The 13,890-nt window shown below is 48.3% G+C and overlaps 1 protein-coding gene across 1 annotated transcript in view; it reads right to left on the reverse strand.

The window, feature by feature from the left end:
• Nucleotides 1-5,966, reverse strand: part of BCL2L13 (BCL2 like 13) — a 93,817-nt gene extending 87,851 nt beyond the window's left edge. Inside the window, exon 1 of the mRNA XM_082255756.1 lies at nucleotides 5,839-5,966. The gene's annotated coding sequence lies outside the window, so the exon portion shown is untranslated. The remainder of the gene's footprint in view (nucleotides 1-5,838) is intronic.
• Nucleotides 5,967-13,890: the final 7,924 nt, after the last annotated feature.

The raw sequence follows: 13,890 nt of genomic DNA on the forward strand, positions 1-13,890 counted from the left end.
ACCAAACATATGTAGCATAAAACAAATTGGCTGAAAATGTTAAAAAAAAATTGCAGAGAAACCAATCAGCTTCCAGGTTTTATTGTCAAAGCCTAACTGAACAAGCTGAGGTTAGAAGCTGATTGGTTTCTCTGCGAAAGAAAGACTGATTTTGCACACTCCAGCTTTAGTAAATATACCCCATAGGCTTTAAAAAAGGGAGGTATGTTTTAGATTCATACTTACCCTAGGTGGATGGAGCATCGGTCCCCCCGACTCCTCTACTCTGAGAACCGAGTGATTGAACACCTCCGATCGTTCAGTTCTCACAGCTCCGTGAGCAGAGAGCTGCTGACTGTCAGTGACTGTTCTCTGCGCCCTCCTCGCTCACTGCAGCGAAGGGGCTGTGGAGGGGCGGGAGCGGCCGGCTTAGGCTCTCAGTGGCTCACTGAGAGGCTGAGCCGGGTGTCGGTTTAGGCACCTGGTGGATCCCGACTCTGTGGTTGTGATGACGCGGTGCCTGGACCGACTTCTGTGATGTCAGCAGAGAAGGAACTAAAACGGGTCACAGGATTGCAGAATTAACTGCACTCCTGTGAGCCATAGGAGATGTACAGGCAAACAAGCTTTGGCTGTACTTCTATTTTAATGGAGTTGAGCTTAGGAGCTATGGCACAAAAGAAAAATGCCAAATGCTCCTAAACTCAGGTTTAGGAGCTGTAGCCCCCGTTCACATTGGAGCAATTTGTCATGCGATTTGACAGTTCAAATTGTCGCATCCTATTGCCAGCAATGGCCTTCAAAGTCGCACTGAGATGTGGCTGTGAAATTGCACAATTTAAAAGCCGCACTCAATGTGAACAGAGGCGTAGTGTACATGAAGCCTTGAGCTTCATGTACAATGGCAGCTCCTGAACTTGAGTTGAACTTGAGTTTAGGAGCTTTTGGCTTTTTTTTGCCAAAGCTCCTAGACCCAACTCCAACTCCATTATTTTATTTTACCTGAGCAGTATAGGTAACCAGTAGAAAACTGCGCATAATCTGTTTTGCGTTTCTTTGGATGCTCTTGAAGATTAAATGAACATCCCCTTAAATCCAAAATGCATAATTAAATAAGAAGCTCAGCATTGGGATATAAATCGCAGCATTTATAAATAAAGCCCATCTATACAATCCTTAAGGCGAGGGTTGGCACTTAAGATTTTCATTTGTACAATCTAAAGGAGTTCCCTTGTATCACTGTGTGCCATAAAATGTATTCTCAAGGATGACACCAAATGTTTTATTTCTTTTCATTTTTTCAGCACTCTAAACCCTTGAGGCCTGCTCCAGAAGCACGCTGCCAATCTTCAGAAAGGAACGCAGGGCTCGTAGCGGTGGATTGATTAATACAGGATAAGGGAGGTGATCAGTTTGATGTGGAATTGGCTGGGAATAATCTGACAACAGCTGTACTTTTTCCAGACCGGCTACCTGTGATCTGCAATCTGTCCAGCCATGAGCTATTGTAATGCTAAAAATACAACCGTTACTCTCCACCCGCGCCAGTTTACCGTCAGAAATCCCAATTTAAACTGGGAGTGTTCAAACCTAAACTCTAGGCTAAGTGGAAAAACTTTCCATGAAAGAAGACACTGCCATTATCAGGACACAGGATACAACACAGACCCTGACAGCCAGGACTACAACTCCCATTCTTTTTATATGGGAACCTGGATTGTTAGGACAGCGTCTCTACTCATCTCTGTTGCTCAGCATGCTAGAGGCCTGAATGGTATACTGATCTAAACGACAGAGTTCTTTAGCTGTAAAGCAGAAATGAAGTACATCTAGTTCAGCGAATGGCGAACCTATGGCATGCATGCCACAGCTGGCACACAGAGCACGCAAGCTAAGTCACCGGATCTTTGCCTTTGCTTGGTTGGTTACCTGAGGATCAGGGAGTGCATCCGTTGTGGGGCCAGACTGCACTCCAGGCCCAGTTGGTCCCAGGGCCCTATGTGCAGTAAGCCCCTGAGCTATGCGCTGGCATCCAGCATAATATTTAGGTCCCCAGGCAGCCTGTATCCACAGCGTTGTGCCTTGAAAGACACCACTGGGACTTCAGTAGAAACCACTTTTATTTACCAACAGGTGATTACCATTTCCATCTTGGATGTAGGGCCCCATGGTACACATACATAGTATATTGATTGCATGATTCATAAACCAACCAACGCTCATGATGAAGAACCCAATTACTGTCAATAGCCCTGCCCACACCTGAGCGTTCCATTGCTTGGAAAAGCACAAAAGGTTTTTTTTGGGCAGAATTGTACATTTTTGGTCTCTTAGGAATCACTCAGAGGGCTGATCAGTCCCATCCTCTGTACAGAGCCACTGGCAGGTTTAATTCAGTGTTGGCACTTTGAATTCAATAAGTTGGTTTTGTGTTGCAGTTTGGGCACTCAGGCTTAAAAAGGTTTTCCACCACTGATCTAGTTTATTTGGTGCATCATAAACAACTGCCATGTGTATACTGCTGCTGATCTCCTTCAGCAATTTGCAGCCACTTCCTGACAACATGTGCTCCCTCCAGCGTCAGCTGCACAGCCTTGCTATCAACTTCCAATGTGTGTCTGCACTGCCACTTGTCTCCACCAGGGGCGCTTGTGACAGGGTGACAATGCAGCAGCACAATTGGGAGGCAGGTATCACAATATAACAGAAAAAGCATGAATGAAGGCCTTCATGGCAGGATCACCAGGGATTAGTTTAATGAAAGCTGCAGATGACTTCTGACATGAACCTGTAAGGGATTATATGAGATTTCAGGGATTGGATTTACACCTACTTTTACATCCCCCCCACCCATTGGTCTGGCTCAGGCTGTGCAGACAGTGACACTGCTCTGTCCATGTCACCATGATTATTGGGCATTTTCTTGTCTAACAGAAGCTCTGTTCATCAATTACAATGTTGTGACAAGTCAAAGAAATAAAGTTTATATAAAAGCACAGTGTGTGTGTATACAGTATATATAAAGCACACACACACACTGAATCCATATTAGAGCAGCAATTAGGAGGTGGATGAAGCATGACAAAGCATTACACATACAGCAGGATCATCCCTTTAATTAACCTTCGCTCTTTCTGACATTACAGGCCAGGCGTCAGTGTGCAGGCTGATAACATGGAGCAATGACTGCTCTGCACTAGAACACAGGGCAGATCACTGCACGGGAGAGATATTTATTATCAGCTCTGGGATACCAGCAGGCAGAGTGACAGCAATGTATATGGAGGGGGGAGGGGGGAACATGGCATGTACAGACTGATGGGAGACACAGACTCAGGTTTAAAAGGGACAGTACCCCTCAAGGTGATACTTCAGTTTCTGATGGATTCTGGAGGGTTTGATCCATTGAAAGTCTCTTATACGTCAGGGATTCTATCTCTGCACTGAGCCCCCTGGTCTGCACACCTGCCGTGCCCATTTTCAGGGTTCCCACCATCCCTAAGCAAAGCTCCCGGCTCTGCACCCCTGCTGTGTCCACTGAGGGTTTCCCACTATTCCTGCTGGATGAAATGGAGCCTAGGGGCACAGAGACACTATTGTAGGGGTGACTGTATCCACCATCAGGCTTTGATCAAAATGTGCTTTACCTCCAGTAGGGGGCAAATTTTACACTGAAGCCTATTATGGCAGGAGAGATGGGCACAGACAGAGGATTATTGTCCTGACCTCCACCCGGGGGCAATGCAGGGACAGATCAAAGTGCCTCTCCTGTAGGGGAGAGCTGTCTCCAGTCATGTAGGGCAGCCTTTGTTAGAGGGGGTAGGATGACACACTTCCCTCAATCTCTCCACTAGGGGGCAGACACTACCAGAGTACTATAGGTCTGGTCAGTTTTATTATAAGGGAAGAGGAGTAAGTGCTTTGTACCTCCACTAGGGGGCATATACTATAAGAGTACTATAGGTCCAGTCAGTTTAATTATATGGGAAGAGGGGTAAATGCTTTGTACCTCCACTAGGGGGCAGACACTACCAGAGTACTATAGGTCTGGTCAGTTTTATTATAAGGGAAGAGGGGTAAATGCTTTGTACCTCCACTAGGGGGCAGACACTATATGTCCAGTCAGTTTTATTATATGGGAAGAGGCGTAAGTGGGTTGTACCTCCACTAGGGGGCAGACATTACCAGAGTACAATAGGTGTGGTCAGTTTTATTATAAGGGAAGAGGGGTAAGTGGTTTGTACCTCTACTAGGAGGCTATTACAATAAGAGTACCATAGGTTCAGTCAGTTTTATTATATGGGAAGAGGGGTAAGTGCTTTGTACCTCCACTAGGGGGCAGACACTACCAGAGTACTATAGGTCCGGTCAGTTTTATTATAAGGGAAGAGGGGTAAGTGGTTTGTACCTCTACTAGGAGGCTATTACAATAAGAGTACCATAGGTTCAGTCAGTTTTATTATAAGGGAAGAGGGGTAAGTGGTTTGTACGTCTACTAGGAGGCTATTACAATAAGAGTACCATAGGTTCAGTCAGTTTTATTATAAGGGAAGAGGGGTAAGTGGTTTGTACGTCTACTAGGAGGCTATTACAATAAGAGTACCATAGGTTCAGTCAGTTTTATTATAAGGGAAGAGGGGTAAGTGGTTTGTACGTCTACTAGGGGGGCAGATGTTGGGGAGTAACAGTGTACAGACTATATTGGGTTAAATTCCCTGGTTCCTTCCACAGGGGAATATACAAGTTGCAACAGGAAGAAGACAAATGACATGGAACCTCTAGTAGCAGGTAAGTGTTCATATTCTTCCATGTGAAAGGAACACATATGAAACAGATTTGGGGTAGGTAGTCCCCTGTATAGTAGCGAGTATCTTTGGGGGTGCCCCCCTTTTAGGAGAAGTGAGTACTCTGGTGGGTAAGAGTAGGTAGTATTTGGAGGTGGGTGGGTAGGTAGTTCCCTGTATAGGAGTAGTGAGTACCTTTGGGGGTGCCCCCCTTTTGGGAGAAGGGAGTACTCTGGTGGGTAAGAGTAGGTAGTCCCCTCTTTAGGAGTAGTAATCACATTGGAGGGGGTTTATGGGTTAGGTGGTTCCCTGTATAGGAGAGGTGAGTACTCGGGGGGGGGGGGGGTAGGTGGTTCCCTGTATAGGAGAGGTGAGTACTCTGTGAGGGGAGTTAGGTTGGCCCCTTTTTAGAAGAGGTGAGTACTCTGCTGGGGAGGATTAGGTAGTCTGCTATGTAGGAGAAGTAAGTACTCGGGGGGGGGGGAATTAGGTGGTTTCCTGTATGGGAGAGGGGAGTACTCTGGTGGGAAGGTGTAGGTAGTCATTTATGTAGGAGAAGTAAGTACTCGAGGACGGGGGGGAATTAGGTGGTTCCCTGTATAGGAGAGGCAAGTATTCTGCTGGGAAGGGGTAGGTGGACCCCCATTTAGGGAGGTGAGTACTCTGGGGGTGGAGCAGTGCCCTAAATAGGAGAATACTCTGGTGGGGGTGGGCCCCCAAGTATTGGAGAAGGGAGTACTCCAGGGGTGGGTAGAAGGACAGATAATTAGTCTTGCAGGGGCTAGATAGGTGATCAGTACTTTAGTAGAGGTAAGTATTCTCTCTGGGGAAGGAGGGAATTGGACTCGTTGCAATGTCCTTTGCCTCCTCTAGGGGGCAGATTTTACAGGGGGCAGCAATATGTTAATGAGGTAGGTGTGTCCTGCCCCGGAGCAGTTGTGCTACCAGAGGGGCATAAGTGACTTTGGAAGCAGAGTGACAGAATACAGACGGCTCCCTTGGAGGAATACCATACCCTATCTTCTCCCTCAGCCCCTCCACCCAGGGATAGACCCCGGGCCCCCGCCCCGCTCACCTGTGGCCGCAGCTCGGGCTGAGCGGTTCCTCCTGTCCCGGCTCCGCTCTACACAGGAGCCGCAGCCATGATGGGGGGCGGAGCTGTCAGCGGCGACGTGCGAGGGCGACCACTGGAGCGCAAAAACCACGCCCCCTACCGCCCGCAGAGCTAAAGAGTAAGCCAATCAGACGGCTCTTCACACGACATAGGCGGTTCCAACGAAGGGCGAAATCAAAAACTTGTGAGCGGAGCCTGAGATCAGAACGAGGCTTGGAACACAAAGTTAACTGCTGTGGGTTGCCGCTTGAGGGGGCGTGTCCTGTTAAAGGGACACAACGTCCTCTGACACTGAGTCACCTTTGGGTCAACTGTGTTTAGAGAATTTATACCATTATACAGAATATCTCTCTGTATAGAGAATATCCATCATTATACGGGACAATCTCCTTTTATGTAGAGAACATATATCATTATACAGAATATCTCCCACTTTATAGCAAATATTCATCACTATACAGAGGATTTCCCCATGTATAGAGTATATATATCTTTATATAGAAGATCTCCCTGTGTATAGAGAATATATATCTTTATACAGAAGATCACCCTGTGTATAGAGTATATATATCTTCATACAGAAGATCTCCCTGTGTATAGAGTATATATATCTTTATACAGACGATCTCCCTGTGTATAGAGCAGAGGCGTAACTAGAACCTTCAGGGCCCTGATGCAAGAAACCATGAAGGGCCCCCCAGACCCCTGGCTGGGGCCCTTACCTTCAAGCCCAGGGCTCTTCCCACTAATCCTGGGGCTCTTTACACTTGTTGCATAGCCTTTTATTACGGTCCCGCAGCAGGATTCTTTCACAGGTTCTGCAGTGGGCCCCCTTCCTGCAATCTTGGGGCCTCCCCAGAGTGGTGCAATGCCAGGGTCCGGTCGCAAGTGTGACCTTTGCGATCCTGGAAGTTCACCCACTGGTTTGCTACCGGGCCCCCTGGAGCAAGGGGCCCGGTAGCGATTGCAACCCCTGTAGTTACGCCCCTGGTATAGAGTATATATATCTTTATACAGAAGATCTCCCTGTGTATAGAGTATATATATATCTTTATACAGAAGATCTCCCTGTGTATAGAGTATATATATCTTTATACAGAAGATCTCCCTGTGTATAGAGTATATATATATCTTTATACAGAAGATCTCCCTGTGTATAGAGTATATATATCTTTATACAGAAGATCTCCCTGTGTATAGAGTATATATATCTTTATACAGAAGATCTCCCTGTGTATAGAGAATATATATCTTTATACAGACGATCTCCCTGTGTATAGAGAATATATATCCTTATACAGAAGATCTCCCTGTGTATAGAGTATATATATCTTTATACAGAAGATCTCCCTGTGTATAGAGTATATATTTATTTATTTCAGGTACTTATATAGCGCTGTCAATTTACGCAGCGCTTTACATATACATTGCACATTCACATCAGTCCCTGCCCTCAAGGAGCTTACAATCTAAAGTCCCTAACTCACATTCATACATACATAGTAAAGTATAAAGTTATAGGGCCAATTTTATACAGGATCCAATTAACCTACCAGCATGTCTTTGGAGTTTGGGAGGAAACCGGAGTACCCAGAGGAAACCCACGCAGGCATAGGGAGAACATGCAAACTCCACGCAGGTAGTGTCGTGGTTGGGATTCGAACCAGCGACCCTCTTGCTGCTAGGGGAAAAGTGCTAACCACTACATCACTGTGCCGCTTTATACAGAAGATCTCCCTGTGTATAGAGTATATATATCTTTATACAGAAGATCTCCCTGTGTATAGAGTATATATATCTTTATACAGAAGATCTCCCTGTGTATAGAGAATATATGCCTTTATACAAACGATCTCCCTGTGTATAGAGAATATATATCTTTATACAGAAGATCTCCCTGTGTATAGAGTATATATATATTTATACAGAAGCTCTCCCTGTAGAGTATATATAACTTTATACAGAAGATCTCCCTGTGTATAGAGTATACTGTATATAACTTTATACAGAAGCTCTCCCTGTGTATAGAGTATATATAACTTTATACAGAAGATCACCCTGTGAATAGAGTATATATAACTTTATACAGAAGATCTCCCTGTGTATAGAGTATATATAACTTTATACAGAAGATCTCCCTGTGTATAGAGTATATATAACTTTATACAGAAGATCTCCCATATATAACTTTATACAGAAGATCTCCTTGTGTATAGAGTATATATAGCTTTATACAGAAGATCTCCCTGTGTATAGAGAATATATATCTTTATACAGAAGATCTGCCTGTGGATAGAGTATATATAACTTTATACAGAAGATCTCCCTGTGTATAGAGTATATACAGTGGCGGCTGGTGTATACGGGGTGCAGGGGCGCTGGCCCCCCCTATCCATGCGTCCGACCCCCTAATCTACATGCTGGGCACCGGATGCATGGAGTACAATGGGATTATTTTTTTTTTAGCTATGTGATTAGAGCCAGAGGCTCTCACAGTCTAAAAAAAGGGTGGACCCGGGGCGCAGAGCAGTGCGTCCCGAGCCCACCCATTGTGTGACAATAGTGAATGAAAATTCGCTATTGTCACACGGATCCTCCTCCTGGTCAATCAGGAAGCGCGTCCGATACACGCTTCCTGGTTGGCCGAAAGGCAAACCCCATGCCATTGGCTGGGGAGGAGGCGGGAGTCGGGGAGGACAGAGGACTCGCCGTCACGCCGGAGAAGCCGCGAGCCACCGCTGTGCCTGTGTCGGTCCCCCTCCTGGATCTTCCCGAGATGCTGAAATTCACATTGCCCTCCTCATCCTCATCATGTTCCTCCTTTTCCACTGCCTTCTCCTCCACTTCTTCCAGGTCCGCCAGCGCTACCCCCGACTACTGGATCGATGGCTCCAACAAGGACACCTTGGCCCATTACTACGAGCTGGAGTCCGAGCTGGGACGGTAAGTGGAGGGCATCCCCTGTCATGCCATGGAGGACATCCCGATGCTGCTGTCTCCTCTATGGCTGGCTGTGCCATGGGGGGTTCCCTGTCTGATCGGAGGAATACCGGGGGAAAGTTGTACTGGATGGAGGTACCAGATGTCAGTCTGCTACAGTGGTGGGATTCAGCCGGTTCGCACCGGTTCCATAGTACCAGTTACTAACTTTCTGCAAGTTCGCAGAACCGGCTGAATCCCTCTGCACGTCTAAGGACGCGCAGTACAATTGAATGAGATGTAACGGTCGGGGAGCAGAGCAGTGCGCCCCGACCCACCCATTCTGTGACAATAGTGAATGAAAATTCGCTATTGTCACACGGATCCTCCTCCTGGCCAATCAGGGAGCGGGTCCTCCCGCTTCCTGATTGGCCAAAAGGCAAACCCCGTGCCATTGGACGAGGAGGCGGGAGGACTAAGGACTCGGAGACGCGGGGAGCCGGGGACTGAAGAGAAGCCCACCGTGAGGTAAGTGCATGGGTCTCGCGGGGGGATCGCTGGCACTCTGCAATTATTTGGGGCAATGCTGTGGCACTCTGCAATCATTGGGGGCAATGCTGTGGCGCTCTGCATTTATTGGGGCAATGCTGTGGCACTCTGCAATCATTGGGGGCAGTGCTGTGGTGCTCTGCAATTATTGGGGGCAATGCTGTGGGGCTCTGCAATTATTGGGGGCAATGCTGTGGCGCTCTGCATTTATTGGGGGCAATGCTGTGGCGCTCTGCAATCATTGGGGGCAGTGCTGTGGCGCTCTGCATTTATTGGGGGCAATGCTGTGGCACTCTGCAATTATTGGGGGCAATGCTGTGGCGCTCTGCAATTATTGGGGGCAATGCTGTGGCGCTCTGCAATTATTGGGGGCAATGCTGTGGCGCTCTGCAATTATTGGGGGCAATGCTGTGGCGCTCTGCAATTATTGGGGGCAATGCTGTGGCACTCTGCAATTATTGGGGCAATGCTGTGGCACTCTGCAATTATTGGGGGCAATGCTGTGACACTCTGAAATTATTGGGGGCAATGCTGTGGCACTCTGCAATCATTGGGGGCAATACTGTGGCACTCTGCAATCATTGGGGGCATTGCTGTGGCACTCTGCTTTTATTGGGGGCAATGCTGTGGGCACTCTGCAATCATTGGGGGCATGCTGTGGGCACTCTGCAATGATTGGGGGCAATGCTGTGGCACTCTGCAATGATTGAGGGCAATGCTGTGGCACTCTGCAATCATTGGGGGCAATGCTGTGGTCACTGTGGATTGAAAGGGGGGCATGCTGGTCACTGTGCATTGAAAGGGGGCACGCTTGTCATTCTGCCTTAAAAGGGGGCACGCTGGTCATTCCGCTGGGAAAGTTGGAACTGGTTACTAAAATTTTTGAATCCCACCACTGGTCTGCTCCCTCCTACATGGCCAGCAATGGCAGGCTTGGAGAAGACAAGGGGTACCATACATGGTCAGGGATAAGGACACTATGGTCAGAAATGGGGGCACTGTGATGGCCATGGATATGGGGATGCTCTGATGGCCAGGGATGGGGACACTATGATGACCAGGGTCAGGGAAGCTGTTATGGCCAGGTATGGGAATACTATAATGGCCAGAGATGGAGATGCTGTGATGACCAGGGATTGGGGGTGTCAAGACAGCCAGAGATATAAATGCTGTGATGATCAGGGATGGGGATGCTGCGATGACCAGGTATGGGAGTGCTTAGATGGGCAAGGATGGGATATGCTTTGATGACCACAGATGAAGATCTAATTTTGGCCAGGGATAGAAGGTGCTTAGATGGCCAGGGATGGGGATTTTGTGATGGCTGGGGATGAGGTTGCTGTTATGGCCAGGGATGGGAACGCTGTTTCGACCAGGAACTGGAATGCTGTGACAGCCAGGGATGGAATTGTGATGGCCAGGAATGGGAACACTGTGATGGCCGGGGCTGAAAACACTGTGATGGCCAGGGCTGAGAACACTGTGACAACCAGGGATGGGAATACTAATGCTGCTGATGGATCAGCACAGCGTCTATGGAGGGATTGGACTGGTGGGGTGTCTGGTGTGCGCTATGTGCCGCCTCCCCCTCCCCCTCCCCCTCATTGGTGTCAGTGTCCATAATAATAACCCCCATCATTGGTTTGTTTGCGCCCCCCCAAAATTTTTGAGCACCAGCCGCCACTGAGTATATACTGTATATCTTTATACAGAAGATCTCCCTGTGTATAGAGGATATATATCTTTATACAGAAGTTCTCCCTGTGTATAGAGAACATCCATCACTATACAGAAGATAACCACGTGTATAGAGAATATATATCTATGTATTTACTGAGTCCCTCTTTATAGAGAATATCTGTCATTATACAGAAGATCTCCCTGTGTAGAGAGAATATACTGTATATTATCATTCAGAATATCTCCCATCTTCCTCTTTTTGGAGAATATCTCCCTGTGTTTATAATATATACAGTATCCCACAAAAGTGAGTACACCCCTCACATTTTTGTAAATATTTCATTATACCTTTTCATGTGACAACACTGAAGAAAGGACACTTTGCTACAATGTAAAGTAGTAAGTGTACAGCTTGTATAACAGTGTAAATTTGCTGTCCCCTCCAAAAAACTCAACACACAGCCATTAATGTCTAAACTGCTGGCCACAAAAGTGAGTACACCACTAAGTCAAAATGTCCAAATTGGGCCCAAAGTGTCAATATTTTGTGTGACTACCCTTATTTTCCAGCACTGCCTTAATCCTCTTAGGCATGGAGTTCACCAGAGCTTCACAGTTTGCCACTGGAGTCCTCTTCCACTCCTCCATGACGACATAATGGAGCTGGTGGATGTTAGAGACCTTGCACTCCTCCACCTTGAGTTTGTGGATGCCCCACAGATGCTAAATAGGGTTTAGGTCTGGAGACATGCTTGGCCAGTCCATCCCCTTTACCCTCAGCTTCTTTAGCAAGGCAGTGGTCGTCTTGGAAGTGTGTTTGGGGTCGTTATCATGTTGGAGTACTGCCCTGTGGCCCAGTCTCCGAAGGGAGGGGATCATGCAGTGGCGGCTGGTGCTCAAAATTTTTTGGGGGACGCAAAAAGAAAAATGTAATAGGTATAGCTTTGTGGCAAAAAAAACGCGGTAAAAAATTGCGTGACTTTGAGGTCATGGTACAGACATGGCACAGGTGATGGTATAGGCATGGCACACGTGATGGTATAGGCATGGCACAGGTGATGGTACAGGAGATGGTATAGGCATGGCACAGGTCATGGTAAGGGCATGGCACAGGTGATGGTACAGGCATGGCACAGATGATGGTATAGGCATGGCACAGATGAAGGTATAGGCATGGCACAGGTGATGGTATAGGCATGGCACAGGTGATGGTACAGGCATGTCACAGGTCATGGTACAGGAGATGGTATAGGCATGGCACAGATGATGGTATAGGCATGGCACAGGTCATGGTACAGGCATGTCACAGGTCTTGGCACAGGTGATGGTACAGGCATGGCACAGATGATGGTATAGGCATGGCACAGTTCATGGTACAGGCATGGCACAGGTCATGGCACAGGTATGTCACAGGTCATGGTAAGGGCATGGCACAGGTAATGTCACAGGCATGTCACAGGTAATGTCACAGGCATGTCACAGGTCATGTCACAGGCATGTCACAGGTCATGTCACAGGCATGTCACAGGTCATGGTACAAGCATGTCACAGGTCATGGTACAGGCATGGTACAGGCCATGGTACAGGCATGGTACAGGTATGTCACAGGTCATGGTAAGGGCATGGCACAGGACATGGTAAGGGCATGGCACAGGTCATGTCACAGGTCATGTCACAGGCATGTCACAGGTCATGGTACAGGCATGTCACAGGTCATGTCACAGGCATGTCACAGGTCATGGTACAGGCATGTCACAGGCATGGTACAGGCATGTCACAGGTCATGTCACAGGCATGTCGCAGGTCATGTCACAGGCATGTCGCAGGTCATGTCGCAGGTCATGTCGCAGGTCATGTCGCAGGTCATGTCCCAGGCATGTCACAGGTCATGTCACAGGTCATGGTACAAGCATGTCACAGGTCATGTCACGGTACAGGCATGTCACAGGTCATGTCACAGGTCATGTCACAGTCATGGTACAGGCATGTCACAGGTCATGTCACAGGCATGTCACAGGCATGTCGCAGGTCATGTCACAGGCATGTCGCAGGTCATGTCACAGGCATGTCATAGGTCATGTCACAGGTCATGTCAGTCACAGGTCATGTCACAAAATGTCCATGTCATGTCATGTCAGTCACAGGTCAGGTCACAGGTCATGGCATCGCTGCAGGGGCTTCAATCACTTACCTGCTCTCTTGGGCTGGCTCGCTGACTCGACCGTGACAGTCACTCCACACTCACGCTGCCTGCGAGACGGCGGCTGCTCCTCTCCTCCTCTCCTCGAGTCCTCTTCGTGCTGACGGCGGCGGGAACAGTCGGGAAGGTGAGCGGTTTCTCCTCTCCTGGAGACTCCTCTTCGTTCTGCGGCGGTGGGAAGGTGAGCGGCTTCTCCTCTCCTCTTCGTGCGGCGGCAGGGAACCAGCGGGAAGGTGAGCAGCTTCTCCTCTCCTCTTCGTGCGGCGGCGTTAAGGTGAGCGGCTTCTCCTCTTCGTTCTGCGGCGGCGGGAAGGTGACCGGGCGGTGACGGCAAGCGACTGATGCACGCACCGGCACTGCCCCCAACGACGTCAGCAGGGATGTCCTGAATCATGATTGGTCCAGGCTGGAGCCAGGACATGACTAGTGGGCAAGCAATGCGCCCCGGTGACACCCAGAACGGCTGCCAGTCGGCGCCTCTGCCTGGGCCCACGTGGGATGCGAAACCCCCCCCCCCCCCCCATAGCCAGCAATGAGTCCGGCGCCCCGTAGTGGACAAAATTGTAATTTCTTTTTTTTTTCCTTTGAAGATGATTTTTTTTATGATTGGGGGGCGGCGCCCCCTATCGGCCGCCCGCCACTGGGATCATGCTCTGCTTTAGTAT

This window comes from Pelophylax lessonae, assembly GCF_965119305.1.
Source record: "Pelophylax lessonae genome assembly, chromosome: 4".
Classification (NCBI taxonomy): domain Eukaryota; kingdom Metazoa; phylum Chordata; class Amphibia; order Anura; family Ranidae; genus Pelophylax; species Pelophylax lessonae.